The following is a 26,483-nucleotide window of genomic DNA, read 5'->3' as shown; positions in this document are numbered from 1 at the left end:
TCCTTACCCTCTGCAAATAACGTTCTACTGCTTTTCATGTTGGTATCTAAACCAAATGCACCATTGAAGCTGGTGCAAGATAGTCATTGATCTCTGAGTCATAATATTTAGAACCGAGAGCGCAAATGTCAGAGGGCGTTGGTGGTATAGTGGTGAGCATAGCTGCTTCCCAAGCAGTTGACCCGGGTTCGATTCACGGCCAACGCAATGCAAATACTTAGATATTCTGCAAGCAGGATATACTTTAATTCAACATTTCACAAAATGGAAATATCATGAACAGATTAATCAGCCATATATAAAGAAATAAACAAATACGTAGGCAAACCTCTCGATCGCCCCTTCTGCTACATTCATTGTCCTAATATATGATAAGTTTCATAAAGCAGAGTCACCACTCACATGTGCTGGTAATAAATATGTTACAGTGGGCAGACATTATAACTCTAGCATCTCTATGTTAGAAAGCATTTCTAGGCAATATCTAGCCTCTGAAAAAAATATACAAGATCCACCGATAAATCTGTCAAAAGTCCTTAACATTTTGTGCATACTTGTGCTCTCACCTGCATGTAGCGCCACCTTGTAGCTGTCGAAGGTAACTGCGGCTCACAAAATGTTTTATCAGAAGGCAAGTTGAGAGGAATCCAAGAGGCAGATGTCCATGGAAAGAGCGTCTCACTGCAGCAGGAAGGTTGGATGATTCAAATTTGCATAGTTTCCTGTCCAACGTCCACAACGCTCCCAAACGCTCAAAAGCCTCACACCGGGCAAGCCCTCACCGGGTAGATCTCTGGCACCCAGGTAAAGCCAAATCCTGAGCATGCTAGCGCTAGTATCACAGAGAGAGATATAGAGGGTTCAAGAGCTGCTGTCTTGATAAAGGTTTGAAACGGCTAGTGCCTGAGAGTGTCTGACTTTCAGTTATGACTGATTGTGAGAGGGGAAGATGAAGTTTTTCTATACCCAGCATGCCTTGCGATATACTTAGGCAAATGAGGTGAGAGCCCGACCAATCCCATGCTACTCTGCTGAATGCTCCTCATCTGCATAAAGAGAACACTTTCCCAAAGCAGCAGAGTGGCGCAGCGGAAGCGTGCTGGGCCCATAACCCAGAGGTCGATGGATCGAAACCATCCTCTGCTAGTTTTGCTTGATTTTTCTTCCAAGGACCAAGCTGTCATTTTAAGGCTGCCAGCAAGGAAAAGCGCAAGCTTGTGCCAGCTATGGTAGAAACGACTTCTGAACTATCTGTGTCTGCTGAAATACAAGAGAGGGATCGTCAAAGGGATCCACCCTGTACCTTGAAAGTAAAGACACACAATAATAAGCATAAATGACTGGTGGGACCTTCAAACACTTTTCTGGGCATGCTTTGAATATCATTCTTCCCTTTTTGTTCTGCTCTTATCTATCTCCTGGGCATTTCCTGGAATGTTCTCTCTTTCTTTCCCCTGCTTTGCTTCCCATGCTGCCTCTATATGTTCATATCCATTATTTGTACTGCTGCTTACCATTCTTCTCTTCTTCACAGCTTTGTCCTTGGTTTCAATCCCAGTTCCTTACAATCTGCTAAAACCTTTCTACTGCTTCTCATGTTGGTATCTAAACCAAATGCACCATTGAAGCTGGTGCAAGATAGACATTGAACTCAGGGTCGTAATGTTGAGAACCGAGCGTGCACAGATCAGAGGGCGTTGGTGGTATAGTGGTGAGCATAGCTGCCTTCCAAGCAGTTGACCCGGGTTCGATTCCCGGCCAACGCAGTACCAATTCTTATATATTCTACAATCAGGATATATTTTAATGCAACATGTCACAAAATGGAAATATCATGAACAGATTAATCAGCCCTTATATAAAAAATAAACAAATATGTAGGCAAGCATCTCGATCGCCCCTTCAGCTATACTCATTGTCCTACTATATGATAAGTTTCATAAAGCAGAGTCACCACTCACATGAGCTGGTAATAAATATGTTACAGTGGGAAGACAATGAACGGGCTGAGGCCCGACCACACATTATAACTAAAGCATCTCTATGTTAAAAAGCATTCCTAGGTAATGTCTAGCCTCTGAAAAAAATATGTAAAATCCATCCATAAATCTGGCAAAAGTCCCCAATATTTTGGGCATACTTGTGCTCTCACCTGAATGTAGCGCCACCTTGTAGGCGCCGAAGGTAACTGCGGCTCACAAAATGTTTTATCAGAAGGCAAGTTGAGAGGAATCCAAGAGGCAGATGTCCTTGGAAAGAGCCTCTGACTGCAGCAGGAAGGATGGATGCTTCAAATTTGCACAGTTTCCTGCCCATCGTCCTCTCACGTCCCGAACGCCCACGTCACTCCCCTGAATGCTCCTCATCTGCATAAAGAGAACACTCTGAAAAAGGAGCAGAGTGGCGCAGCGGAAGCGTGCTGGGCCCATAACCCAGAGGTCGATGGATCGAAACCATCCTCTGCTAATTTTGCTTGATTTTTCTTCCAAGGACCAAGCTGTCATTTCCACGCTGCCGGAAAGGAAAAGCGCAAGCTTGTGCCAGCTAAGTGATATAAGACTTCTCAACTATCTGTGTCTGCTGAAATACAAGAGAGGGAGTGTCAAAGGATCCACCCTGTACTTTGAAAGTAAAGACACACAATAATAAGCATACATGACTGGTGGGACCTTCAAACACTTTTCTGTGCAGGCTTTGAATTTCATTCTTCCCTTTTTGTTCTGCTCTTATCTATCTCCTGGGCATTTCATGGAATGTTCTCTCTTTCTCTTCCCTGCTTTGCTTCCCTTGCTGCCTCTATATGTTTTATATATATATTAATTGTACTGCTGCTTTCCATTCTTCTCTTCTGCACAGCTTTGTCCTTGGTTTTAATCCCCAGTTCCTTACCCTCTGCAAATAACGTTCTACTGCTTTTCATGTTGGTATCTAAACCAAATGCACCATTGAAGCTGGTGCAAGATAGTCATTGATCTCTGAGTCATAATATTTAGAACCGAGAGCGCAAATGTCAGAGGGCGTTGGTGGTATAGTGGTGAGCATAGCTGCTTCCCAAGCAGTTGACCCGGGTTCGATTCCCGGCCAACGCAATGCAAATACTTAGATATTCTGCAAGCAGGATATACTTTAATTCAACATTTCACAAAATGGAAATATCATGAACAGATTAATCAGCCATATATAAAGAAATAAACAAATACGTAGGCAAACCTCTCGATCGCCCCTTCTGCTACATTCATTGTCCTAATATATGATAAGTTTCATAAAGCAGAGTCACCACTCACATGTGCTGGTAATAAATATGTTACAGTGGGCAGACATTATAACTCTAGCATCTCTATGTTAGAAAGCATTTCTAGGCAATATCTAGCCTCTGAAAAAAATATACAAGATCCACCGATAAATCTGTCAAAAGTCCTTAACATTTTGTGCATACTTGTGCTCTCACCTGCATGTAGTGCCACCTTGTAGCTGTCGAAGGTAACTGCGGCTCACAAAATGTTTTATCAGAAGGCAAGTTGAGAGGAATCCAAGAGGCAGATGTCCATGGAAAGAGCGTCTCACTGCAGCAGGAAGGTTGGATGATTCAAATTTGCATAGTTTCCTGTCCAACGTCCACTCACGTCCCGAACGCTCCCAAACGCTCAAAAGCCTCAGCCCTCACCGGGTAGATCTCTGGCACCCAGGTAAAGCCAAATCCTGAGCATGCTAGCGCTAGTATCACAGAGAGAGATATAGAGGGTTCAAGAGCTGCTGTCTTGATAAAGGTTTGAAACGGCTAGTGCCTGAGAGTGTCTGACTTTCAGTTATGACTGATTGTGAGAGGGGAAGATGAAGTTTTTCTATACCCAGCATGCCTTGCGATATACTTAGGCAAATGAGGTGAGAGCCCGACCAATCCCATGCTACTCTGCTGAATGCTCCTCATCTGCATAAAGAGAACACTTTCCCAAAGCAGCAGAGTGGCGCAGCGGAAGCGTGCTGGGCCCATAACCCAGAGGTCGATGGATCGAAACCATCCTCTGCTAGTTTTGCTTGATTTTTCTTCCAAGGACCAAGCTGTCATTTTAAGGCTGCCAGCAAGGAAAAGCGCAAGCTTGTGCCAGCTATGGTAGAAACGACTTCTGAACTATCTGTGTCTGCTGAAATACAAGAGAGGGATCGTCAAAGGGATCCACCCTGTACCTTGAAAGTAAAGACACTCAATAATAAGCATAAATGACTGGTGGGACCTTCAAACACTTTTCTGGGCATGCTTTGAATATCATTCTTCCCTTTTTGTTCTGCTCTTATCTATCTCCTGGGCATTTCCTGGAATGTTCTCTCTTTCTTTCCCCTGCTTTGCTTCCCATGCTGCCTCTATATGTTCATATCCATTATTTGTACTGCTGCTTACCATTCTTCTCTTCTTCACAGCTTTGTCCTTGGTTTCAATCCCAGTTCCTTACAATCTGCTAAAACCTTTCTACTGCTTCTCATGTTGGTATCTAAACCAAATGCACCATTGAAGCTGGTGCAAGATAGACATTGAACTCAGGGTCGTAATGTTGAGAACCGAGCTTGCACAGATCAGAGGGCGTTGGTGGTATAGTGGTGAGCATAGCTGCCTTCCAAGCAGTTGACCCGGGTTCGATTCCCGGCCAACGCAGTACCAATTCTTATATATTCTACAATCAGGATATATTTTAATGCAACATGTCACAAAATGGAAATATCATGAACAGATTAATCAGCCCTTATATAAAAAATAAACAAATATGTAGGCAAGCATCTCGATCGCCCCTTCAGCTATACTCATTGTCCTACTATATGATAAGTTTCATAAAGCAGAGTCACCACTCACATGAGCTGGTAATAAATATGTTACAGTGGGAAGACAATGAACGGGCTGAGGCCCGACCACACATTATAACTAAAGCATCTCTATGTTAAAAAGCATTCCTAGGTAATGTCTAGCCTCTGAAAAAAATATGTAAAATCCATCCATAAATCTGGCAAAAGTCCCCAATATTTTGGGCATACTTGTGCTCTCACCTGAATGTAGCGCCACCTTGTAGGCGCCGAAGGTAACTGCGGCTCACAAAATGTTTTATCAGAAGGCAAGTTGAGAGGAATCCAAGAGGCAGATGTCCTTGGAAAGAGCCTCTGACTGCAGCAGGAAGGATGGATGCTTCAAATTTGCACAGTTTCCTGCCCATCGTCCTCTCACGTCCCGAACGCCCACGTCACTCCCCTGAATGCTCCTCATCTGCATAAAGAGAACACTCTGAAAAAGGAGCAGAGTGGCGCAGCGGAAGCGTGCTGGGCCCATAACCCAGAGGTCGATGGATCGAAACCATCCTCTGCTAATTTTGCTTGATTTTTCTTCCAAGGACCAAGCTGTCATTTCCACGCTGCCGGAAAGGAAAAGCGCAAGCTTGTGCCAGCTAAGTGATATAAGACTTCTCAACTATCTGTGTCTGCTGAAATACAAGAGAGGGAGTGTCAAAGGATCCACCCTGTACTTTGAAAGTAAAGACACACAATAATAAGCATACATGACTGGTGGGACCTTCAAACACTTTTCTGTGCAGGCTTTGAATTTCATTCTTCCCTTTTTGTTCTGCTCTTATCTATCTCCTGGGCATTTCATGGAATGTTCTCTCTTTCTCTTCCCTGCTTTGCTTCCCTTGCTGCCTCTATATGTTTTATATATATATTAATTGTACTGCTGCTTTCCATTCTTCTCTTCTGCACAGCTTTGTCCTTGGTTTTAATCCCCAGTTCCTTACCCTCTGCAAATAACGTTCTACTGCTTTTCATGTTGGTATCTAAACCAAATGCACCATTGAAGCTGGTGCAAGATAGTCATTGATCTCTGAGTCATAATATTTAGAACCGAGAGCGCAAATGTCAGAGGGCGTTGGTGGTATAGTGGTGAGCATAGCTGCTTCCCAAGCAGTTGACCCGGGTTCGATTCCCGGCCAACGCAATGCAAATACTTATATATTCTGCAAGCAGGATATACTTTAATTCAACATTTCACAAAATGGAAATATCATGAACAGATTAATCAGCCATATATAAAGAAATAAACAAATACGTAGGCAAACCTCTCGATCGCCCCTTCTGCTACATTCATTGTCCTGATATATGATAAGTTTCATAAAGCAGAGTCACCACTCACATGTGCTGGTAATAAATATGTTACAGTGGGCAGACATTATAACTCTAGCATCTCTATGTTAGAAAGCATTTCTAGGCAATATCTAGCCTCTGAAAAAAATATACAAGATCCACCGATAAATCTGTCAAAAGTCCTTAACATTTTGTGCATACTTGTGCTCTCACCTGCATGTAGCGCCACCTTGTAGCTGTCGAAGGTAACTGCGGCTCACAAAATGTTTTATCAGAAGGCAAGTTGAGAGGAATCCAAGAGGCAGATGTCCATGGAAAGAGCGTCTCACTGCAGCAGGAAGGTTGGATGATTCAAATTTGCATAGTTTCCTGTCCAACGTCCACTCACGTCCCGAACGCTCCCAAACGCTCAAAAGCCTCAGCCCTCACCGGGTAGATCTCTGGCACCCAGGTAAAGCCAAATCCTGAGCATGCTAGCGCTAGTATCACAGAGAGAGATATAGAGGGTTCAAGAGCTGCTGTCTTGATAAAGGTTTGAAACGGCTAGTGCCTGAGAGTGTCTGACTTTCAGTTATGACTGATTGTGAGAGGGGAAGATGAAGTTTTTCTATACCCAGCATGCCTTGCGATATACTTAGGCAAATGAGGTGAGAGCCCGACCAATCCCATGCTACTCTGCTGAATGCTCCTCATCTGCATAAAGAGAACACTTTCCCAAAGCAGCAGAGTGGCGCAGCGGAAGCGTGCTGGGCCCATAACCCAGAGGTCGATGGATCGAAACCATCCTCTGCTAGTTTTGCTTGATTTTTCTTCCAAGGACCAAGCTGTCATTTTAAGGCTGCCAGCAAGGAAAAGCGCAAGCTTGTGCCAGCTATGGTAGAAACGACTTCTGAACTATCTGTGTCTGCTGAAATACAAGAGAGGGATCGTCAAAGGGATCCACCCTGTACCTTGAAAGTAAAGACACACAATAATAAGCATAAATGACTGGTGGGACCTTCAAACACTTTTCTGGGCATGCTTTGAATATCATTCTTCCCTTTTTGTTCTGCTCTTATCTATCTCCTGGGCATTTCCTGGAATGTTCTCTCTTTCTTTCCCCTGCTTTGCTTCCCATGCTGCCTCTATATGTTCATATCCATTATTTGTACTGCTGCTTACCATTCTTCTCTTCTTCACAGCTTTGTCCTTGGTTTCAATCCCAGTTCCTTACAATCTGCTAAAACCTTTCTACTGCTTCTCATGTTGGTATCTAAACCAAATGCACCATTGAAGCTGGTGCAAGATAGACATTGAACTCAGGGTCGTAATGTTGAGAACCGAGCTTGCACAGATCAGAGGGCGTTGGTGGTATAGTGGTGAGCATAGCTGCCTTCCAAGCAGTTGACCCGGGTTCGATTCCCGGCCAACGCAGTACCAATTCTTATATATTCTACAATCAGGATATATTTTAATGCAACATGTCACAAAATGGAAATATCATGAACAGATTAATCAGCCCTTATATAAAAAATAAACAAATATGTAGGCAAGCATCTCGATCGCCCCTTCAGCTATACTCATTGTCCTACTATATGATAAGTTTCATAAAGCAGAGTCACCACTCACATGAGCTGGTAATAAATATGTTACAGTGGGAAGACAATGAACGGGCTGAGGCCCGACCACACATTATAACTAAAGCATCTCTATGTTAAAAAGCATTCCTAGGTAATGTCTAGCCTCTGAAAAAAATATGTAAAATCCATCCATAAATCTGGCAAAAGTCCCCAATATTTTGGGCATACTTGTGCTCTCACCTGAATGTAGCGCCACCTTGTAGGCGCCGAAGGTAACTGCGGCTCACAAAATGTTTTATCAGAAGGCAAGTTGAGAGGAATCCAAGAGGCAGATGTCCTTGGAAAGAGCCTCTGACTGCAGCAGGAAGGATGGATGCTTCAAATTTGCACAGTTTCCTGCCCATCGTCCTCTCACGTCCCGAACGCCCACGTCACTCCCCTGAATGCTCCTCATCTGCATAAAGAGAACACTCTGAAAAAGGAGCAGAGTGGCGCAGCGGAAGCGTGCTGGGCCCATAACCCAGAGGTCGATGGATCGAAACCATCCTCTGCTAATTTTGCTTGATTTTTCTTCCAAGGACCAAGCTGTCATTTCCACGCTGCCGGAAAGGAAAAGCGCAAGCTTGTGCCAGCTAAGTGATATAAGACTTCTCAACTATCTGTGTCTGCTGAAATACAAGAGAGGGAGTGTCAAAGGATCCACCCTGTACTTTGAAAGTAAAGACACACAATAATAAGCATACATGACTGGTGGGACCTTCAAACACTTTTCTGTGCAGGCTTTGAATTTCATTCTTCCCTTTTTGTTCTGCTCTTATCTATCTCCTGGGCATTTCATGGAATGTTCTCTCTTTCTCTTCCCTGCTTTGCTTCCCTTGCTGCCTCTATATGTTTTATATATATATTAATTGTACTGCTGCTTTCCATTCTTCTCTTCTGCACAGCTTTGTCCTTGGTTTTAATCCCCAGTTCCTTACCCTCTGCAAATAACGTTCTACTGCTTTTCATGTTGGTATCTAAACCAAATGCACCATTGAAGCTGGTGCAAGATAGTCATTGATCTCTGAGTCATAATATTTAGAACCGAGAGCGCAAATGTCAGAGGGCGTTGGTGGTATAGTGGTGAGCATAGCTGCTTCCCAAGCAGTTGACCCGGGTTCGATTCCCGGCCAACGCAATGCAAATACTTAGATATTCTGCAAGCAGGATATACTTTAATTCAACATTTCACAAAATGGAAATATCATGAACAGATTAATCAGCCATATATAAAGAAATAAACAAATACGTAGGCAAACCTCTCGATCGCCCCTTCTGCTACATTCATTGTCCTAATATATGATAAGTTTCATAAAGCAGAGTCACCACTCACATGTGCTGGTAATAAATATGTTACAGTGGGCAGACATTATAACTCTAGCATCTCTATGTTAGAAAGCATTTCTAGGCAATATCTAGCCTCTGAAAAAAATATACAAGATCCACCGATAAATCTGTCAAAAGTCCTTAACATTTTGTGCATACTTGTGCTCTCACCTGCATGTAGTGCCACCTTGTAGCTGTCGAAGGTAACTGCGGCTCACAAAATGTTTTATCAGAAGGCAAGTTGAGAGGAATCCAAGAGGCAGATGTCCATGGAAAGAGCGTCTCACTGCAGCAGGAAGGTTGGATGATTCAAATTTGCATAGTTTCCTGTCCAACGTCCACTCACGTCCCGAACGCTCCCAAACGCTCAAAAGCCTCACACCGGGCAAGCCCTCACCGGGTAGATCTCTGGCACCCAGGTAAAGCCAAATCCTGAGCATGCTAGCGCTAGTATCACAGAGAGAGATATAGAGGGTTCAAGAGCTGCTGTCTTGATAAAGGTTTGAAACGGCTAGTGCCTGAGAGTGTCTGACTTTCAGTTATGACTGATTGTGAGAGGGGAAGATGAAGTTTTTCTATACCCAGCATGCCTTGCGATATACTTAGGCAAATGAGGTGAGAGCCCGACCAATCCCATGCTACTCTGCTGAATGCTCCTCATCTGCATAAAGAGAACACTTTCCCAAAGCAGCAGAGTGGCGCAGCGGAAGCGTGCTGGGCCCATAACCCAGAGGTCGATGGATCGAAACCATCCTCTGCTAGTTTTGCTTGATTTTTCTTCCAAGGACCAAGCTGTCATTTTAAGGCTGCCAGCAAGTAAAAGCGCAAGCTTGTGCCAGCTATGGTAGAAACGACTTCTGAACTATCTGTGTCTGCTGAAATACAAGAGAGGGATCGTCAAAGGGATCCACCCTGTACCTTGAAAGTAAAGACACACAATAATAAGCATAAATGACTGGTGGGACCTTCAAACACTTTTCTGGGCATGCTTTGAATATCATTCTTCCCTTTTTGTTCTGCTCTTATCTATCTCCTGGGCATTTCCTGGAATGTTCTCTCTTTCTTTTCCCTGCTTTGCTTCCCATGCTGCCTCTATATGTTCATATCCATTATTTGTACTGCTGCTTACCATTCTTCTCTTCTTCACAGCTTTGTCCTTGGTTTCAATCCCAGTTCCTTACAATCTGCTAAAACCTTTCTACTGCTTCTCATGTTGGTATCTAAACCAAATGCACCATTGAAGCTGGTGCAAGATAGACATTGAACTCAGGGTCGTAATGTTGAGAACCGAGCTTGCACAGATCAGAGGGCGTTGGTGGTATAGTGGTGGGCATAGCTGCCTTCCAAGCAGTTGACCCGGGTTCGATTCCCGGCCAACGCAGTACCAATTCTTATATATTCTACAATCAGGATATATTTTAATGCAACATGTCACAAAATGGAAATATCATGAACAGATTAATCAGCCCTTATATAAAAAATAAACAAATATGTAGGCAAGCATCTCGATCGCCCCTTCAGCTATACTCATTGTCCTACTATATGATAAGTTTCATAAAGCAGAGTCACCACTCACATGAGCTGGTAATAAATATGTTACAGTGGGAAGACAATGAACGGGCTGAGGCCCGACCACACATTATAACTAAAGCATCTCTATGTTAAAAAGCATTCCTAGGTAATGTCTAGCCTCTGAAAAAAATATGTAAAATCCATCCATAAATCTGGCAAAAGTCCCCAATATTTTGGGCATACTTGTGCTCTCACCTGAATGTAGCGCCACCTTGTAGGCGCCGAAGGTAACTGCGGCTCACAAAATGTTTTATCAGAAGGCAAGTTGAGAGGAATCCAAGAGGCAGATGTCCTTGGAAAGAGCCTCTGACTGCAGCAGGAAGGATGGATGCTTCAAATTTGCACAGTTTCCTGCCCATCGTCCTCTCACGTCCCGAACGCCCACGTCACTCCCCTGAATGCTCCTCATCTGCATAAAGAGAACACTCTGAAAAAGGAGCAGAGTGGCGCAGCGGAAGCGTGCTGGGCCCATAACCCAGAGGTCGATGGATCGAAACCATCCTCTGCTAATTTTGCTTGATTTTTCTTCCAAGGACCAAGCTGTCATTTCCACGCTGCCGGAAAGGAAAAGCGCAAGCTTGTGCCAGCTAAGTGATATAAGACTTCTCAACTATCTGTGTCTGCTGAAATACAAGAGAGGGAGTGTCAAAGGATCCACCCTGTACTTTGAAAGTAAAGACACACAATAATAAGCATACATGACTGGTGGGACCTTCAAACACTTTTCTGTGCAGGCTTTGAATTTCATTCTTCCCTTTTTGTTCTGCTCTTATCTATCTCCTGGGCATTTCATGGAATGTTCTCTCTTTCTCTTCCCTGCTTTGCTTCCCTTGCTGCCTCTATATGTTTTATATATATATTAATTGTACTGCTGCTTTCCATTCTTCTCTTCTGCACAGCTTTGTCCTTGGTTTTAATCCCCAGTTCCTTACCCTCTGCAAATAACGTTCTACTGCTTTTCATGTTGGTATCTAAACCAAATGCACCATTGAAGCTGGTGCAAGATAGTCATTGATCTCTGAGTCATAATATTTAGAACCGAGAGCGCAAATGTCAGAGGGCGTTGGTGGTATAGTGGTGAGCATAGCTGCTTCCCAAGCAGTTGACCCGGGTTCGATTCCCGGCCAACGCAATGCAAATACTTATATATTCTGCAAGCAGGATATACTTTAATTCAACATTTCACAAAATGGAAATATCATGAACAGATTAATCAGCCATATATAAAGAAATAAACAAATACGTAGGCAAACCTCTCGATCGCCCCTTCTGCTACATTCATTGTCCTGATATATGATAAGTTTCATAAAGCAGAGTCACCACTCACATGTGCTGGTAATAAATATGTTACAGTGGGCAGACATTATAACTCTAGCATCTCTATGTTAGAAAGCATTTCTAGGCAATATCTAGCCTCTGAAAAAAATATACAAGATCCACCGATAAATCTGTCAAAAGTCCTTAACATTTTGTGCATACTTGTGCTCTCACCTGCATGTAGCGCCACCTTGTAGCTGTCGAAGGTAACTGCGGCTCACAAAATGTTTTATCAGAAGGCAAGTTGAGAGGAATCCAAGAGGCAGATGTCCATGGAAAGAGCGTCTCACTGCAGCAGGAAGGTTGGATGATTCAAATTTGCATAGTTTCCTGTCCAACGTCCACTCACGTCCCGAACGCTCCCAAACGCTCAAAAGCCTCAGCCCTCACCGGGTAGATCTCTGGCACCCAGGTAAAGCCAAATCCTGAGCATGCTAGCGCTAGTATCACAGAGAGAGATATAGAGGGTTCAAGAGCTGCTGTCTTGATAAAGGTTTGAAACGGCTAGTGCCTGAGAGTGTCTGACTTTCAGTTATGACTGATTGTGAGAGGGGAAGATGAAGTTTTTCTATACCCAGCATGCCTTGCGATATACTTAGGCAAATGAGGTGAGAGCCCGACCAATCCCATGCTACTCTGCTGAATGCTCCTCATCTGCATAAAGAGAACACTTTCCCAAAGCAGCAGAGTGGCGCAGCGGAAGCGTGCTGGGCCCATAACCCAGAGGTCGATGGATCGAAACCATCCTCTGCTAGTTTTGCTTGATTTTTCTTCCAAGGACCAAGCTGTCATTTTAAGGCTGCCAGCAAGGAAAAGCGCAAGCTTGTGCCAGCTATGGTAGAAACGACTTCTGAACTATCTGTGTCTGCTGAAATACAAGAGAGGGATCGTCAAAGGGATCCACCCTGTACCTTGAAAGTAAAGACACTCAATAATAAGCATAAATGACTGGTGGGACCTTCAAACACTTTTCTGGGCATGCTTTGAATATCATTCTTCCCTTTTTGTTCTGCTCTTATCTATCTCCTGGGCATTTCCTGGAATGTTCTCTCTTTCTTTCCCCTGCTTTGCTTCCCATGCTGCCTCTATATGTTCATATCCATTATTTGTACTGCTGCTTACCATTCTTCTCTTCTTCACAGCTTTGTCCTTGGTTTCAATCCCAGTTCCTTACAATCTGCTAAAACCTTTCTACTGCTTCTCATGTTGGTATCTAAACCAAATGCACCATTGAAGCTGGTGCAAGATAGACATTGAACTCAGGGTCGTAATGTTGAGAACCGAGCTTGCACAGATCAGAGGGCGTTGGTGGTATAGTGGTGAGCATAGCTGCCTTCCAAGCAGTTGACCCGGGTTCGATTCCCGGCCAACGCAGTACCAATTCTTATATATTCTACAATCAGGATATATTTTAATGCAACATGTCACAAAATGGAAATATCATGAACAGATTAATCAGCCCTTATATAAAAAATAAACAAATATGTAGGCAAGCATCTCGATCGCCCCTTCAGCTATACTCATTGTCCTACTATATGATAAGTTTCATAAAGCAGAGTCACCACTCACATGAGCTGGTAATAAATATGTTACAGTGGGAAGACAATGAACGGGCTGAGGCCCGACCACACATTATAACTAAAGCATCTCTATGTTAAAAAGCATTCCTAGGTAATGTCTAGCCTCTGAAAAAAATATGTAAAATCCATCCATAAATCTGGCAAAAGTCCCCAATATTTTGGGCATACTTGTGCTCTCACCTGAATGTAGCGCCACCTTGTAGGCGCCGAAGGTAACTGCGGCTCACAAAATGTTTTATCAGAAGGCAAGTTGAGAGGAATCCAAGAGGCAGATGTCCTTGGAAAGAGCCTCTGACTGCAGCAGGAAGGATGGATGCTTCAAATTTGCACAGTTTCCTGCCCATCGTCCTCTCACGTCCCGAACGCCCACGTCACTCCCCTGAATGCTCCTCATCTGCATAAAGAGAACACTCTGAAAAAGGAGCAGAGTGGCGCAGCGGAAGCGTGCTGGGCCCATAACCCAGAGGTCGATGGATCGAAACCATCCTCTGCTAATTTTGCTTGATTTTTCTTCCAAGGACCAAGCTGTCATTTCCACGCTGCCGGAAAGGAAAAGCGCAAGCTTGTGCCAGCTAAGTGATATAAGACTTCTCAACTATCTGTGTCTGCTGAAATACAAGAGAGGGAGTGTCAAAGGATCCACCCTGTACTTTGAAAGTAAAGACACACAATAATAAGCATACATGACTGGTGGGACCTTCAAACACTTTTCTGTGCAGGCTTTGAATTTCATTCTTCCCTTTTTGTTCTGCTCTTATCTATCTCCTGGGCATTTCATGGAATGTTCTCTCTTTCTCTTCCCTGCTTTGCTTCCCTTGCTGCCTCTATATGTTTTATATATATATTAATTGTACTGCTGCTTTCCATTCTTCTCTTCTGCACAGCTTTGTCCTTGGTTTTAATCCCCAGTTCCTTACCCTCTGCAAATAACGTTCTACTGCTTTTCATGTTGGTATCTAAACCAAATGCACCATTGAAGCTGGTGCAAGATAGTCATTGATCTCTGAGTCATAATATTTAGAACCGAGAGCGCAAATGTCAGAGGGCGTTGGTGGTATAGTGGTGAGCATAGCTGCTTCCCAAGCAGTTGACCCGGGTTCGATTCCCGGCCAACGCAATGCAAATACTTATATATTCTGCAAGCAGGATATACTTTAATTCAACATTTCACAAAATGGAAATATCATGAACAGATTAATCAGCCATATATAAAGAAATAAACAAATACGTAGGCAAACCTCTCGATCGCCCCTTCTGCTACATTCATTGTCCTGATATATGATAAGTTTCATAAAGCAGAGTCACCACTCACATGTGCTGGTAATAAATATGTTACAGTGGGCAGACATTATAACTCTAGCATCTCTATGTTAGAAAGCATTTCTAGGCAATATCTAGCCTCTGAAAAAAATATACAAGATCCACCGATAAATCTGTCAAAAGTCCTTAACATTTTGTGCATACTTGTGCTCTCACCTGCATGTAGCGCCACCTTGTAGCTGTCGAAGGTAACTGCGGCTCACAAAATGTTTTATCAGAAGGCAAGTTGAGAGGAATCCAAGAGGCAGATGTCCATGGAAAGAGCGTCTCACTGCAGCAGGAAGGTTGGATGATTCAAATTTGCATAGTTTCCTGTCCAACGTCCACTCACGTCCCGAACGCTCCCAAACGCTCAAAAGCCTCAGCCCTCACCGGGTAGATCTCTGGCACCCAGGTAAAGCCAAATCCTGAGCATGCTAGCGCTAGTATCACAGAGAGAGATATAGAGGGTTCAAGAGCTGCTGTCTTGATAAAGGTTTGAAACGGCTAGTGCCTGAGAGTGTCTGACTTTCAGTTATGACTGATTGTGAGAGGGGAAGATGAAGTTTTTCTATACCCAGCATGCCTTGCGATATACTTAGGCAAATGAGGTGAGAGCCCGACCAATCCCATGCTACTCTGCTGAATGCTCCTCATCTGCATAAAGAGAACACTTTCCCAAAGCAGCAGAGTGGCGCAGCGGAAGCGTGCTGGGCCCATAACCCAGAGGTCGATGGATCGAAACCATCCTCTGCTAGTTTTGCTTGATTTTTCTTCCAAGGACCAAGCTGTCATTTTAAGGCTGCCAGCAAGGAAAAGCGCAAGCTTGTGCCAGCTATGGTAGAAACGACTTCTGAACTATCTGTGTCTGCTGAAATACAAGAGAGGGATCGTCAAAGGGATCCACCCTGTACCTTGAAAGTAAAGACACACAATAATAAGCATAAATGACTGGTGGGACCTTCAAACACTTTTCTGGGCATGCTTTGAATATCATTCTTCCCTTTTTGTTCTGCTCTTATCTATCTCCTGGGCATTTCCTGGAATGTTCTCTCTTTCTTTCCCCTGCTTTGCTTCCCATGCTGCCTCTATATGTTCATATCCATTATTTGTACTGCTGCTTACCATTCTTCTCTTCTTCACAGCTTTGTCCTTGGTTTCAATCCCAGTTCCTTACAATCTGCTAAAACCTTTCTACTGCTTCTCATGTTGGTATCTAAACCAAATGCACCATTGAAGCTGGTGCAAGATAGACATTGAACTCAGGGTCGTAATGTTGAGAACCGAGCTTGCACAGATCAGAGGGCGTTGGTGGTATAGTGGTGAGCATAGCTGCCTTCCAAGCAGTTGACCCGGGTTCGATTCCCGGCCAACGCAGTACCAATTCTTATATATTCTACAATCAGGATATATTTTAATGCAACATGTCACAAAATGGAAATATCATGAACAGATTAATCAGCCCTTATATAAAAAATAAACAAATATGTAGGCAAGCATCTCGATCGCCCCTTCAGCTATACTCATTGTCCTACTATATGATAAGTTTCATAAAGCAGAGTCACCACTCACATGAGCTGGTAATAAATATGTTACAGTGGGAAGACAATGAACGGGCTGAGGCCCGACCACACATTATAACTAAAGCATCTCTATGTTAAAAAGCATTCCTAGGTAATGTCTAGCCTCTGAAAAAAATATGTAAAATCCATCCATAAATCTGGCAAAAGTCCCCAATATTTTGGGCATACTTGTGCTCTCACCTGAATGTAGCGCCACCTTGTAGGCGCCGAAGGTAACTGCGGCTCACAAAATGTTTTATCAGAAGGCAAGTTGAGAGGAATCCAAGAGGCAGATGTCCTTGGAAAGAGCCTCTGACTGCAGCAGGAAGGATGGATGCTTCAAATTTGCACAGTTTCCTGCCCATCGTCCTCTCACGTCCCGAACGCCCACGTCACTCCCCTGAATGCTCCTCATCTGCATAAAGAGAACACTCTGAAAAAGGAGCAGAGTGGCGCAGCGGAAGCGTGCTGGGCCCATAACCCAGAGGTCGATGGATCGAAACCATCCTCTGCTAATTTTGCTTGATTTTTCTTCCAAGGACCAAGCTGTCATTTCCACGCTGCCGGAAAGGAAAAGCGCAAGCTTGTGCCAGCTAAGTGATATAAGACTTCTCAACTATCTGTGTCTGCTGAAATACAAGAGAGGGAGTGTCAAAGGATCCACCCTGTACTTTGAAAGTAAAGACACACAATAATAAGCATACATGACTGGTGGGACCTTCAAACACTTTTCTGTGCAGGCTTTGAATTTCATTCTTCCCTTTTTGTTCTGCTCTTATCTATCTCCTGGGCATTTCATGGAATGTTCTCTCTTTCTCTTCCCTGCTTTGCTTCCCTTGCTGCCTCTATATGTTTTATATATATATTAATTGTACTGCTGCTTTCCATTCTTCTCTTCTGCACAGCTTTGTCCTTGGTTTTAATCCCCAGTTCCTTACCCTCTGCAAATAACGTTCTACTGCTTTTCATGTTGGTATCTAAACCAAATGCACCATTGAAGCTGGTGCAAGATAGTCATTGATCTCTGAGTCATAATATTTAGAACCGAGAGCGCAAATGTCAGAGGGCGTTGGTGGTATAGTGGTGAGCATAGCTGCTTCCCAAGCAGTTGACCCGGGTTCGATTCCCGGCCAACGCAATGCAAATACTTAGATATTCTGCAAGCAGGATATACTTTAATTCAACATTTCACAAAATGGAAATATCATGAACAGATTAATCAGCCATATATAAAGAAATAAACAAATACGTAGGCAAACCTCTCGATCGCCCCTTCTGCTACATTCATTGTCCTAATATATGATAAGTTTCATAAAGCAGAGTCACCACTCACATGTGCTGGTAATAAATATGTTACAGTGGGCAGACATTATAACTCTAGCATCTCTATGTTAGAAAGCATTTCTAGGCAATATCTAGCCTCTGAAAAAAATATACAAGATCCACCGATAAATCTGTCAAAAGTCCTTAACATTTTGTGCATACTTGTGCTCTCACCTGCATGTAGTGCCACCTTGTAGCTGTCGAAGGTAACTGCGGCTCACAAAATGTTTTATCAGAAGGCAAGTTGAGAGGAATCCAAGAGGCAGATGTCCATGGAAAGAGCGTCTCACTGCAGCAGGAAGGTTGGATGATTCAAATTTGCATAGTTTCCTGTCCAACGTCCACTCACGTCCCGAACGCTCCCAAACGCTCAAAAGCCTCACACCGGGCAAGCCCTCACCGGGTAGATCTCTGGCACCCAGGTAAAGCCAAATCCTGAGCATGCTAGCGCTAGTATCACAGAGAGAGATATAGAGGGTTCAAGAGCTGCTGTCTTGATAAAGGTTTGAAACGGCTAGTGCCTGAGAGTGTCTGACTTTCAGTTATGACTGATTGTGAGAGGGGAAGATGAAGTTTTTCTATACCCAGCATGCCTTGCGATATACTTAGGCAAATGAGGTGAGAGCCCGACCAATCCCATGCTACTCTGCTGAATGCTCCTCATCTGCATAAAGAGAACACTTTCCCAAAGCAGCAGAGTGGCGCAGCGGAAGCGTGCTGGGCCCATAACCCAGAGGTCGATGGATCGAAACCATCCTCTGCTAGTTTTGCTTGATTTTTCTTCCAAGGACCAAGCTGTCATTTTAAGGCTGCCAGCAAGTAAAAGCGCAAGCTTGTGCCAGCTATGGTAGAAACGACTTCTGAACTATCTGTGTCTGCTGAAATACAAGAGAGGGATCGTCAAAGGGATCCACCCTGTACCTTGAAAGTAAAGACACACAATAATAAGCATAAATGACTGGTGGGACCTTCAAACACTTTTCTGGGCATGCTTTGAATATCATTCTTCCCTTTTTGTTCTGCTCTTATCTATCTCCTGGGCATTTCCTGGAATGTTCTCTCTTTCTTTTCCCTGCTTTGCTTCCCATGCTGCCTCTATATGTTCATATCCATTATTTGTACTGCTGCTTACCATTCTTCTCTTCTTCACAGCTTTGTCCTTGGTTTCAATCCCAGTTCCTTACAATCTGCTAAAACCTTTCTACTGCTTCTCATGTTGGTATCTAAACCAAATGCACCATTGAAGCTGGTGCAAGATAGACATTGAACTCAGGGTCGTAATGTTGAGAACCGAGCTTGCACAGATCAGAGGGCGTTGGTGGTATAGTGGTGGGCATAGCTGCCTTCCAAGCAGTTGACCCGGGTTCGATTCCCGGCCAACGCAGTACCAATTCTTATATATTCTACAATCAGGATATATTTTAATGCAACATGTCACAAAATGGAAATATCATGAACAGATTAATCAGCCCTTATATAAAAAATAAACAAATATGTAGGCAAGCATCTCGATCGCCCCTTCAGCTATACTCATTGTCCTACTATATGATAAGTTTCATAAAGCAGAGTCACCACTCACATGAGCTGGTAATAAATATGTTACAGTGGGAAGACAATGAACGGGCTGAGGCCCGACCACACATTATAACTAAAGCATCTCTATGTTAAAAAGCATTCCTAGGTAATGTCTAGCCTCTGAAAAAAATATGTAAAATCCATCCATAAATCTGGCAAAAGTCCCCAATATTTTGGGCATACTTGTGCTCTCACCTGAATGTAGCGCCACCTTGTAGGCGCCGAAGGTAACTGCGGCTCACAAAATGTTTTATCAGAAGGCAAGTTGAGAGGAATCCAAGAGGCAGATGTCCTTGGAAAGAGCCTCTGACTGCAGCAGGAAGGATGGATGCTTCAAATTTGCACAGTTTCCTGCCCATCGTCCTCTCACGTCCCGAACGCCCACGTCACTCCCCTGAATGCTCCTCATCTGCATAAAGAGAACACTCTGAAAAAGGAGCAGAGTGGCGCAGCGGAAGCGTGCTGGGCCCATAACCCAGAGGTCGATGGATCGAAACCATCCTCTGCTAATTTTGCTTGATTTTTCTTCCAAGGACCAAGCTGTCATTTCCACGCTGCCGGAAAGGAAAAGCGCAAGCTTGTGCCAGCTAAGTGATATAAGACTTCTCAACTATCTGTGTCTGCTGAAATACAAGAGAGGGAGTGTCAAAGGATCCACCCTGTACTTTGAAAGTAAAGACACACAATAATAAGCATACATGACTGGTGGGACCTTCAAACACTTTTCTGTGCAGGCTTTGAATTTCATTCTTCCCTTTTTGTTCTGCTCTTATCTATCTCCTGGGCATTTCATGGAATGTTCTCTCTTTCTCTTCCCTGCTTTGCTTCCCTTGCTGCCTCTATATGTTTTATATATATATTAATTGTACTGCTGCTTTCCATTCTTCTCTTCTGCACAGCTTTGTCCTTGGTTTTAATCCCCAGTTCCTTACCCTCTGCAAATAACGTTCTACTGCTTTTCATGTTGGTATCTAAACCAAATGCACCATTGAAGCTGGTGCAAGATAGTCATTGATCTCTGAGTCATAATATTTAGAACCGAGAGCGCAAATGTCAGAGGGCGTTGGTGGTATAGTGGTGAGCATAGCTGCTTCCCAAGCAGTTGACCCGGGTTCGATTCCCGGCCAACGCAATGCAAATACTTATATATTCTGCAAGCAGGATATACTTTAATTCAACATTTCACAAAATGGAAATATCATGAACAGATTAATCAGCCATATATAAAGAAATAAACAAATACGTAGGCAAACCTCTCGATCGCCCCTTCTGCTACATTCATTGTCCTGATATATGATAAGTTTCATAAAGCAGAGTCACCACTCACATGTGCTGGTAATAAATATGTTACAGTGGGCAGACATTATAACTCTAGCATCTCTATGTTAGAAAGCATTTCTAGGCAATATCTAGCCTCTGAAAAAAATATACAAGATCCACCGATAAATCTGTCAAAAGTCCTTAACATTTTGTGCATACTTGTGCTCTCACCTGCATGTAGCGCCACCTTGTAGCTGTCGAAGGTAACTGCGGCTCACAAAATGTTTTATCAGAAGGCAAGTTGAGAGGAATCCAAGAGGCAGATGTCCATGGAAAGAGCGTCTCACTGCAGCAGGAAGGTTGGATGATTCAAATTTGCATAGTTTCCTGTCCAACGTCCACTCACGTCCCGAACGCTCCCAAACGCTCAAAAGCCTCACACCGGGCAAGCCCTCACCGGGTAGATCTCTGGCACCCAGGTAAAGCCAAATCCTGAGCATGCTAGCGCTAGTATCACAGAGAGAGATATAGAGGGTTCAAGAGCTGCTGTCTTGATAAAGGTTTGAAACGGCTAGTGCCTGAGAGTGTCTGACTTTCAGTTATGACTGATTGTGAGAGGGGAAGATGAAGTTTTTCTATACCCAGCATGCCTTGCGATATACTTAGGCAAATGAGGTGAGAGCCCGACCAATCCCATGCTACTCTGCTGAATGCTCCTCATCTGCATAAAGAGAACACTTTCCCAAAGCAGCAGAGTGGCGCAGCGGAAGCGTGCTGGGCCCATAACCCAGAGGTCGATGGATCGAAACCATCCTCTGCTAGTTTTGCTTGATTTTTCTTCCAAGGACCAAGCTGTCATTTTAAGGCTGCCAGCAAGTAAAAGCGCAAGCTTGTGCCAGCTATGGTAGAAACGACTTCTGAACTATCTGTGTCTGCTGAAATACAAGAGAGGGATCGTCAAAGGGATCCACCCTGTACCTTGAAAGTAAAGACACACAATAATAAGCATAAATGACTGGTGGGACCTTCAAACACTTTTCTGGGCATGCTTTGAATATCATTCTTCCCTTTTTGTTCTGCTCTTATCTATCTCCTGGGCATTTCCTGGAATGTTCTCTCTTTCTTTTCCCTGCTTTGCTTCCCATGCTGCCTCTATATGTTCATATCCATTATTTGTACTGCTGCTTACCATTCTTCTCTTCTTCACAGCTTTGTCCTTGGTTTCAATCCCAGTTCCTTACAATCTGCTAAAACCTTTCTACTGCTTCTCATGTTGGTATCTAAACCAAATGCACCATTGAAGCTGGTGCAAGATAGACATTGAACTCAGGGTCGTAATGTTGAGAACCGAGCTTGCACAGATCAGAGGGCGTTGGTGGTATAGTGGTGGGCATAGCTGCCTTCCAAGCAGTTGACCCGGGTTCGATTCCCGGCCAACGCAGTACCAATTCTTATATATTCTACAATCAGGATATATTTTAATGCAACATGTCACAAAATGGAAATATCATGAACAGATTAATCAGCCCTTATATAAAAAATAAACAAATATGTAGGCAAGCATCTCGATCGCCCCTTCAGCTATACTCATTGTCCTACTATATGATAAGTTTCATAAAGCAGAGTCACCACTCACATGAGCTGGTAATAAATATGTTACAGTGGGAAGACAATGAACGGGCTGAGGCCCGACCACACATTATAACTAAAGCATCTCTATGTTAAAAAGCATTCCTAGGTAATGTCTAGCCTCTGAAAAAAATATGTAAAATCCATCCATAAATCTGGCAAAAGTCCCCAATATTTTGGGCATACTTGTGCTCTCACCTGAATGTAGCGCCACCTTGTAGGCGCCGAAGGTAACTGCGGCTCACAAAATGTTTTATCAGAAGGCAAGTTGAGAGGAATCCAAGAGGCAGATGTCCTTGGAAAGAGCCTCTGACTGCAGCAGGAAGGATGGATGCTTCAAATTTGCACAGTTTCCTGCCCATCGTCCTCTCACGTCCCGAACGCCCACGTCACTCCCCTGAATGCTCCTCATCTGCATAAAGAGAACACTCTGAAAAAGGAGCAGAGTGGCGCAGCGGAAGCGTGCTGGGCCCATAACCCAGAGGTCGATGGATCGAAACCATCCTCTGCTAATTTTGCTTGATTTTTCTTCCAAGGACCAAGCTGTCATTTCCACGCTGCCGGAAAGGAAAAGCGCAAGCTTGTGCCAGCTAAGTGATATAAGACTTCTCAACTATCTGTGTCTGCTGAAATACAAGAGAGGGAGTGTCAAAGGATCCACCCTGTACTTTGAAAGTAAAGACACACAATAATAAGCATACATGACTGGTGGGACCTTCAAACACTTTTCTGTGCAGGCTTTGAATTTCATTCTTCCCTTTTTGTTCTGCTCTTATCTATCTCCTGGGCATTTCATGGAATGTTCTCTCTTTCTCTTCCCTGCTTTGCTTCCCTTGCTGCCTCTATATGTTTTATATATATATTAATTGTACTGCTGCTTTCCATTCTTCTCTTCTGCACAGCTTTGTCCTTGGTTTTAATCCCCAGTTCCTTACCCTCTGCAAATAACGTTCTACTGCTTTTCATGTTGGTATCTAAACCAAATGCACCATTGAAGCTGGTGCAAGATAGTCATTGATCTCTGAGTCATAATATTTAGAACCGAGAGCGCAAATGTCAGAGGGCGTTGGTGGTATAGTGGTGAGCATAGCTGCTTCCCAAGCAGTTGACCCGGGTTCGATTCCCGGCCAACGCAATGCAAATACTTATATATTCTGCAAGCAGGATATACTTTAATTCAACATTTCACAAAATGGAAATATCATGAACAGATTAATCAGCCATATATAAAGAAATAAACAAATACGTAGGCAAACCTCTCGATCGCCCCTTCTGCTACATTCATTGTCCTGATATATGATAAGTTTCATAAAGCAGAGTCACCACTCACATGTGCTGGTAATAAATATGTTACAGTGGGCAGACATTATAACTCTAGCATCTCTATGTTAGAAAGCATTTCTAGGCAATATCTAGCCTCTGAAAAAAATATACAAGATCCACCGATAAATCTGTCAAAAGTCCTTAACATTTTGTGCATACTTGTGCTCTCACCTGCATGTAGCGCCACCTTGTAGCTGTCGAAGGTAACTGCGGCTCACAAAATGTTTTATCAGAAGGCAAGTTGAGAGGAATCCAAGAGGCAGATGTCCATGGAAAGAGCGTCTCACTGCAGCAGGAAGGTTGGATGATTCAAATTTGCATAGTTTCCTGTCCAACGTCCACTCACGTCCCGAACGCTCCCAAACGCTCAAAAGCCTCAGCCCTCACCGGGTAGATCTCTGGCACCCAGGTAAAGCCAAATCCTGAGCATGCTAGCGCTAGTATCACAGAGAGAGATATAGAGGGTTCAAGAGCTGCTGTCTTGATAAAGGTTTGAAACGGCTAGTGCCTGAGAGTGTCTGACTTTCAGTTATGACTGATTGTGAGAGGGGAAGATGAAGTTTTTCTATACCCAGCATGCCTTGCGATATACTTAGGCAAATGAGGTGAGAGCCCGACCAATCCCATGCTACTCTGCTGAATGCTCCTCATCTGCATAAAGAGAACACTTTCCCAAAGCAGCAGAGTGGCGCAGCGGAAGCGTGCTGGGCCCATAACCCAGAGGTCGATGGATCGAAACCATCCTCTGCTAGTTTTGCTTGATTTTTCTTCCAAGGACCAAGCTGTCATTTTAAGGCTGCCAGCAAGGAAAAGCGCAAGCTTGTGCCAGCTATGGTAGAAACGACTTCTGAACTATCTGTGTCTGCTGAAATACAAGAGAGGGATCGTCAAAGGGATCCACCCTGTACCTTGAAAGTAAAGACACTCAATAATAAGCATAAATGACTGGTGGGACCTTCAAACACTTTTCTGGGCATGCTTTGAATATCATTCTTCCCTTTTTGTTCTGCTCTTATCTATCTCCTGGGCATTTCCTGGAATGTTCTCTCTTTCTTTCCCCTGCTTTGCTTCCCATGCTGCCTCTATATGTTCATATCCATTATTTGTACTGCTGCTTACCATTCTTCTCTTCTTCACAGCTTTGTCCTTGGTTTCAATCCCAGTTCCTTACAATCTGCTAAAACCTTTCTACTGCTTCTCATGTTGGTATCTAAACCAAATGCACCATTGAAGCTGGTGCAAGATAGACATTGAACTCAGGGTCGTAATGTTGAGAACCGAGCTTGCACAGATCAGAGGGCGTTGGTGGTATAGTGGTGAGCATAGCTGCCTTCCAAGCAGTTGACCCGGGTTCGATTCCCGGCCAACGCAGTACCAATTCTTATATATTCTACAATCAGGATATATTTTAATGCAACATGTCACAAAATGGAAATATCATGAACAGATTAATCAGCCCTTATATAAAAAATAAACAAATATGTAGGCAAGCATCTCGATCGCCCCTTCAGCTATACTCATTGTCCTACTATATGATAAGTTTCATAAAGCAGAGTCACCACTCACATGAGCTGGTAATAAATATGTTACAGTGGGAAGACAATGAACGGGCTGAGGCCCGACCACACATTATAACTAAAGCATCTCTATGTTAAAAAGCATTCCTAGGTAATGTCTAGCCTCTGAAAAAAATATGTAAAATCCATCCATAAATCTGGCAAAAGTCCCCAATATTTTGGGCATACTTGTGCTCTCACCTGAATGTAGCGCCACCTTGTAGGCGCCGAAGGTAACTGCGGCTCACAAAATGTTTTATCAGAAGGCAAGTTGAGAGGAATCCAAGAGGCAGATGTCCTTGGAAAGAGCCTCTGACTGCAGCAGGAAGGATGGATGCTTCAAATTTGCACAGTTTCCTGCCCATCGTCCTCTCACGTCCCGAACGCCCACGTCACTCCCCTGAATGCTCCTCATCTGCATAAAGAGAACACTCTGAAAAAGGAGCAGAGTGGCGCAGCGGAAGCGTGCTGGGCCCATAACCCAGAGGTCGATGGATCGAAACCATCCTCTGCTAATTTTGCTTGATTTTTCTTCCAAGGACCAAGCTGTCATTTCCACGCTGCCGGAAAGGAAAAGCGCAAGCTTGTGCCAGCTAAGTGATATAAGACTTCTCAACTATCTGTGTCTGCTGAAATACAAGAGAGGGAGTGTCAAAGGATCCACCCTGTACTTTGAAAGTAAAGACACACAATAATAAGCATACATGACTGGTGGGACCTTCAAACACTTTTCTGTGCAGGCTTTGAATTTCATTCTTCCCTTTTTGTTCTGCTCTTATCTATCTCCTGGGCATTTCATGGAATGTTCTCTCTTTCTCTTCCCTGCTTTGCTTCCCTTGCTGCCTCTATATGTTTTATATATATATTAATTGTACTGCTGCTTTCCATTCTTCTCTTCTGCACAGCTTTGTCCTTGGTTTTAATCCCCAGTTCCTTACCCTCTGCAAATAACGTTCTACTGCTTTTCATGTTGGTATCTAAACCAAATGCACCATTGAAGCTGGTGCAAGATAGTCATTGATCTCTGAGTCATAATATTTAGAACCGAGAGCGCAAATGTCAGAGGGCGTTGGTGGTATAGTGGTGAGCATAGCTGCTTCCCAAGCAGTTGACCCGGGTTCGATTCCCGGCCAACGCAATGCAAATACTTATATATTCTGCAAGCAGGATATACTTTAATTCAACATTTCACAAAATGGAAATATCATGAACAGATTAATCAGCCATATATAAAGAAATAAACAAATACGTAGGCAAACCTCTCGATCGCCCCTTCTGCTACATTCATTGTCCTGATATATGATAAGTTTCATAAAGCAGAGTCACCACTCACATGTGCTGGTAATAAATATGTTACAGTGGGCAGACATTATAACTCTAGCATCTCTATGTTAGAAAGCATTTCTAGGCAATATCTAGCCTCTGAAAAAAATATACAAGATCCAC

General features: G+C 43.6%; 37 non-coding genes across 37 annotated transcripts; all 37 read left to right on the top strand.

Moving 5' to 3' along the window:
• The first annotated feature begins 135 nt into the window (after window positions 1-135).
• Window positions 136-207, top strand: TRNAG-CCC (transfer RNA glycine (anticodon CCC)). Its single transcript has one exon. It is a non-coding gene; the product is annotated as a tRNA-Gly (tRNA).
• An 867-nt stretch (window positions 208-1,074) lies between these two features.
• On the top strand, window positions 1,075-1,146 carry TRNAM-CAU (transfer RNA methionine (anticodon CAU)). The gene has a single exon. It is a non-coding gene; the product is annotated as a tRNA-Met (tRNA).
• Window positions 1,147-1,694: 548 nt separating this feature from the next.
• Window positions 1,695-1,766, top strand: TRNAG-UCC (transfer RNA glycine (anticodon UCC)). Its single transcript has one exon. It is a non-coding gene; the product is annotated as a tRNA-Gly (tRNA).
• A 628-nt stretch (window positions 1,767-2,394) lies between these two features.
• On the top strand, window positions 2,395-2,466 carry TRNAM-CAU (transfer RNA methionine (anticodon CAU)). The gene has a single exon. It is a non-coding gene; the product is annotated as a tRNA-Met (tRNA).
• Window positions 2,467-3,017: 551 nt separating this feature from the next.
• On the top strand, window positions 3,018-3,089 carry TRNAG-CCC (transfer RNA glycine (anticodon CCC)). The gene has a single exon. It is a non-coding gene; the product is annotated as a tRNA-Gly (tRNA).
• Window positions 3,090-3,956: 867 nt separating this feature from the next.
• Window positions 3,957-4,028, top strand: TRNAM-CAU (transfer RNA methionine (anticodon CAU)). Its single transcript has one exon. It is a non-coding gene; the product is annotated as a tRNA-Met (tRNA).
• A 548-nt stretch (window positions 4,029-4,576) lies between these two features.
• On the top strand, window positions 4,577-4,648 carry TRNAG-UCC (transfer RNA glycine (anticodon UCC)). Its single transcript has one exon. It is a non-coding gene; the product is annotated as a tRNA-Gly (tRNA).
• Window positions 4,649-5,276: 628 nt separating this feature from the next.
• Window positions 5,277-5,348, top strand: TRNAM-CAU (transfer RNA methionine (anticodon CAU)). The gene has a single exon. It is a non-coding gene; the product is annotated as a tRNA-Met (tRNA).
• Window positions 5,349-5,899: 551 nt separating this feature from the next.
• On the top strand, window positions 5,900-5,971 carry TRNAG-CCC (transfer RNA glycine (anticodon CCC)). Its single transcript has one exon. It is a non-coding gene; the product is annotated as a tRNA-Gly (tRNA).
• An 867-nt stretch (window positions 5,972-6,838) lies between these two features.
• On the top strand, window positions 6,839-6,910 carry TRNAM-CAU (transfer RNA methionine (anticodon CAU)). Its single transcript has one exon. It is a non-coding gene; the product is annotated as a tRNA-Met (tRNA).
• A 548-nt stretch (window positions 6,911-7,458) lies between these two features.
• Window positions 7,459-7,530, top strand: TRNAG-UCC (transfer RNA glycine (anticodon UCC)). The gene has a single exon. It is a non-coding gene; the product is annotated as a tRNA-Gly (tRNA).
• Window positions 7,531-8,158: 628 nt separating this feature from the next.
• On the top strand, window positions 8,159-8,230 carry TRNAM-CAU (transfer RNA methionine (anticodon CAU)). The gene has a single exon. It is a non-coding gene; the product is annotated as a tRNA-Met (tRNA).
• A 551-nt stretch (window positions 8,231-8,781) lies between these two features.
• Window positions 8,782-8,853, top strand: TRNAG-CCC (transfer RNA glycine (anticodon CCC)). Its single transcript has one exon. It is a non-coding gene; the product is annotated as a tRNA-Gly (tRNA).
• Window positions 8,854-9,730: 877 nt separating this feature from the next.
• TRNAM-CAU (transfer RNA methionine (anticodon CAU)) lies at window positions 9,731-9,802 on the top strand. The gene has a single exon. It is a non-coding gene; the product is annotated as a tRNA-Met (tRNA).
• Window positions 9,803-10,350: 548 nt separating this feature from the next.
• Window positions 10,351-10,422, top strand: TRNAG-UCC (transfer RNA glycine (anticodon UCC)). Its single transcript has one exon. It is a non-coding gene; the product is annotated as a tRNA-Gly (tRNA).
• Window positions 10,423-11,050: 628 nt separating this feature from the next.
• TRNAM-CAU (transfer RNA methionine (anticodon CAU)) lies at window positions 11,051-11,122 on the top strand. The gene has a single exon. It is a non-coding gene; the product is annotated as a tRNA-Met (tRNA).
• A 551-nt stretch (window positions 11,123-11,673) lies between these two features.
• Window positions 11,674-11,745, top strand: TRNAG-CCC (transfer RNA glycine (anticodon CCC)). Its single transcript has one exon. It is a non-coding gene; the product is annotated as a tRNA-Gly (tRNA).
• Window positions 11,746-12,612: 867 nt separating this feature from the next.
• TRNAM-CAU (transfer RNA methionine (anticodon CAU)) lies at window positions 12,613-12,684 on the top strand. The gene has a single exon. It is a non-coding gene; the product is annotated as a tRNA-Met (tRNA).
• Window positions 12,685-13,232: 548 nt separating this feature from the next.
• On the top strand, window positions 13,233-13,304 carry TRNAG-UCC (transfer RNA glycine (anticodon UCC)). The gene has a single exon. It is a non-coding gene; the product is annotated as a tRNA-Gly (tRNA).
• Window positions 13,305-13,932: 628 nt separating this feature from the next.
• Window positions 13,933-14,004, top strand: TRNAM-CAU (transfer RNA methionine (anticodon CAU)). The gene has a single exon. It is a non-coding gene; the product is annotated as a tRNA-Met (tRNA).
• Window positions 14,005-14,555: 551 nt separating this feature from the next.
• Window positions 14,556-14,627, top strand: TRNAG-CCC (transfer RNA glycine (anticodon CCC)). Its single transcript has one exon. It is a non-coding gene; the product is annotated as a tRNA-Gly (tRNA).
• An 867-nt stretch (window positions 14,628-15,494) lies between these two features.
• TRNAM-CAU (transfer RNA methionine (anticodon CAU)) lies at window positions 15,495-15,566 on the top strand. Its single transcript has one exon. It is a non-coding gene; the product is annotated as a tRNA-Met (tRNA).
• Window positions 15,567-16,114: 548 nt separating this feature from the next.
• Window positions 16,115-16,186, top strand: TRNAG-UCC (transfer RNA glycine (anticodon UCC)). Its single transcript has one exon. It is a non-coding gene; the product is annotated as a tRNA-Gly (tRNA).
• Window positions 16,187-16,814: 628 nt separating this feature from the next.
• On the top strand, window positions 16,815-16,886 carry TRNAM-CAU (transfer RNA methionine (anticodon CAU)). The gene has a single exon. It is a non-coding gene; the product is annotated as a tRNA-Met (tRNA).
• A 551-nt stretch (window positions 16,887-17,437) lies between these two features.
• On the top strand, window positions 17,438-17,509 carry TRNAG-CCC (transfer RNA glycine (anticodon CCC)). The gene has a single exon. It is a non-coding gene; the product is annotated as a tRNA-Gly (tRNA).
• Window positions 17,510-18,386: 877 nt separating this feature from the next.
• TRNAM-CAU (transfer RNA methionine (anticodon CAU)) lies at window positions 18,387-18,458 on the top strand. The gene has a single exon. It is a non-coding gene; the product is annotated as a tRNA-Met (tRNA).
• A 548-nt stretch (window positions 18,459-19,006) lies between these two features.
• Window positions 19,007-19,078, top strand: TRNAG-UCC (transfer RNA glycine (anticodon UCC)). The gene has a single exon. It is a non-coding gene; the product is annotated as a tRNA-Gly (tRNA).
• A 628-nt stretch (window positions 19,079-19,706) lies between these two features.
• On the top strand, window positions 19,707-19,778 carry TRNAM-CAU (transfer RNA methionine (anticodon CAU)). The gene has a single exon. It is a non-coding gene; the product is annotated as a tRNA-Met (tRNA).
• Window positions 19,779-20,329: 551 nt separating this feature from the next.
• Window positions 20,330-20,401, top strand: TRNAG-CCC (transfer RNA glycine (anticodon CCC)). Its single transcript has one exon. It is a non-coding gene; the product is annotated as a tRNA-Gly (tRNA).
• Window positions 20,402-21,278: 877 nt separating this feature from the next.
• Window positions 21,279-21,350, top strand: TRNAM-CAU (transfer RNA methionine (anticodon CAU)). Its single transcript has one exon. It is a non-coding gene; the product is annotated as a tRNA-Met (tRNA).
• A 548-nt stretch (window positions 21,351-21,898) lies between these two features.
• TRNAG-UCC (transfer RNA glycine (anticodon UCC)) lies at window positions 21,899-21,970 on the top strand. Its single transcript has one exon. It is a non-coding gene; the product is annotated as a tRNA-Gly (tRNA).
• A 628-nt stretch (window positions 21,971-22,598) lies between these two features.
• On the top strand, window positions 22,599-22,670 carry TRNAM-CAU (transfer RNA methionine (anticodon CAU)). The gene has a single exon. It is a non-coding gene; the product is annotated as a tRNA-Met (tRNA).
• A 551-nt stretch (window positions 22,671-23,221) lies between these two features.
• On the top strand, window positions 23,222-23,293 carry TRNAG-CCC (transfer RNA glycine (anticodon CCC)). Its single transcript has one exon. It is a non-coding gene; the product is annotated as a tRNA-Gly (tRNA).
• Window positions 23,294-24,160: 867 nt separating this feature from the next.
• TRNAM-CAU (transfer RNA methionine (anticodon CAU)) lies at window positions 24,161-24,232 on the top strand. Its single transcript has one exon. It is a non-coding gene; the product is annotated as a tRNA-Met (tRNA).
• A 548-nt stretch (window positions 24,233-24,780) lies between these two features.
• Window positions 24,781-24,852, top strand: TRNAG-UCC (transfer RNA glycine (anticodon UCC)). Its single transcript has one exon. It is a non-coding gene; the product is annotated as a tRNA-Gly (tRNA).
• Window positions 24,853-25,480: 628 nt separating this feature from the next.
• Window positions 25,481-25,552, top strand: TRNAM-CAU (transfer RNA methionine (anticodon CAU)). Its single transcript has one exon. It is a non-coding gene; the product is annotated as a tRNA-Met (tRNA).
• A 551-nt stretch (window positions 25,553-26,103) lies between these two features.
• TRNAG-CCC (transfer RNA glycine (anticodon CCC)) lies at window positions 26,104-26,175 on the top strand. The gene has a single exon. It is a non-coding gene; the product is annotated as a tRNA-Gly (tRNA).
• Window positions 26,176-26,483: the final 308 nt, after the last annotated feature.

This window comes from Lissotriton helveticus, unplaced genomic scaffold (genome assembly GCF_964261635.1).
Source record: "Lissotriton helveticus unplaced genomic scaffold, aLisHel1.1 SCAFFOLD_1115, whole genome shotgun sequence".
In the NCBI taxonomy this organism is placed as follows: Eukaryota; Metazoa; Chordata; class Amphibia; order Caudata; family Salamandridae; genus Lissotriton; species Lissotriton helveticus.
The sequence above is the reverse complement of the archived record's forward strand: the minus strand, read 5'-3'. Positions and strand labels throughout refer to the sequence as shown.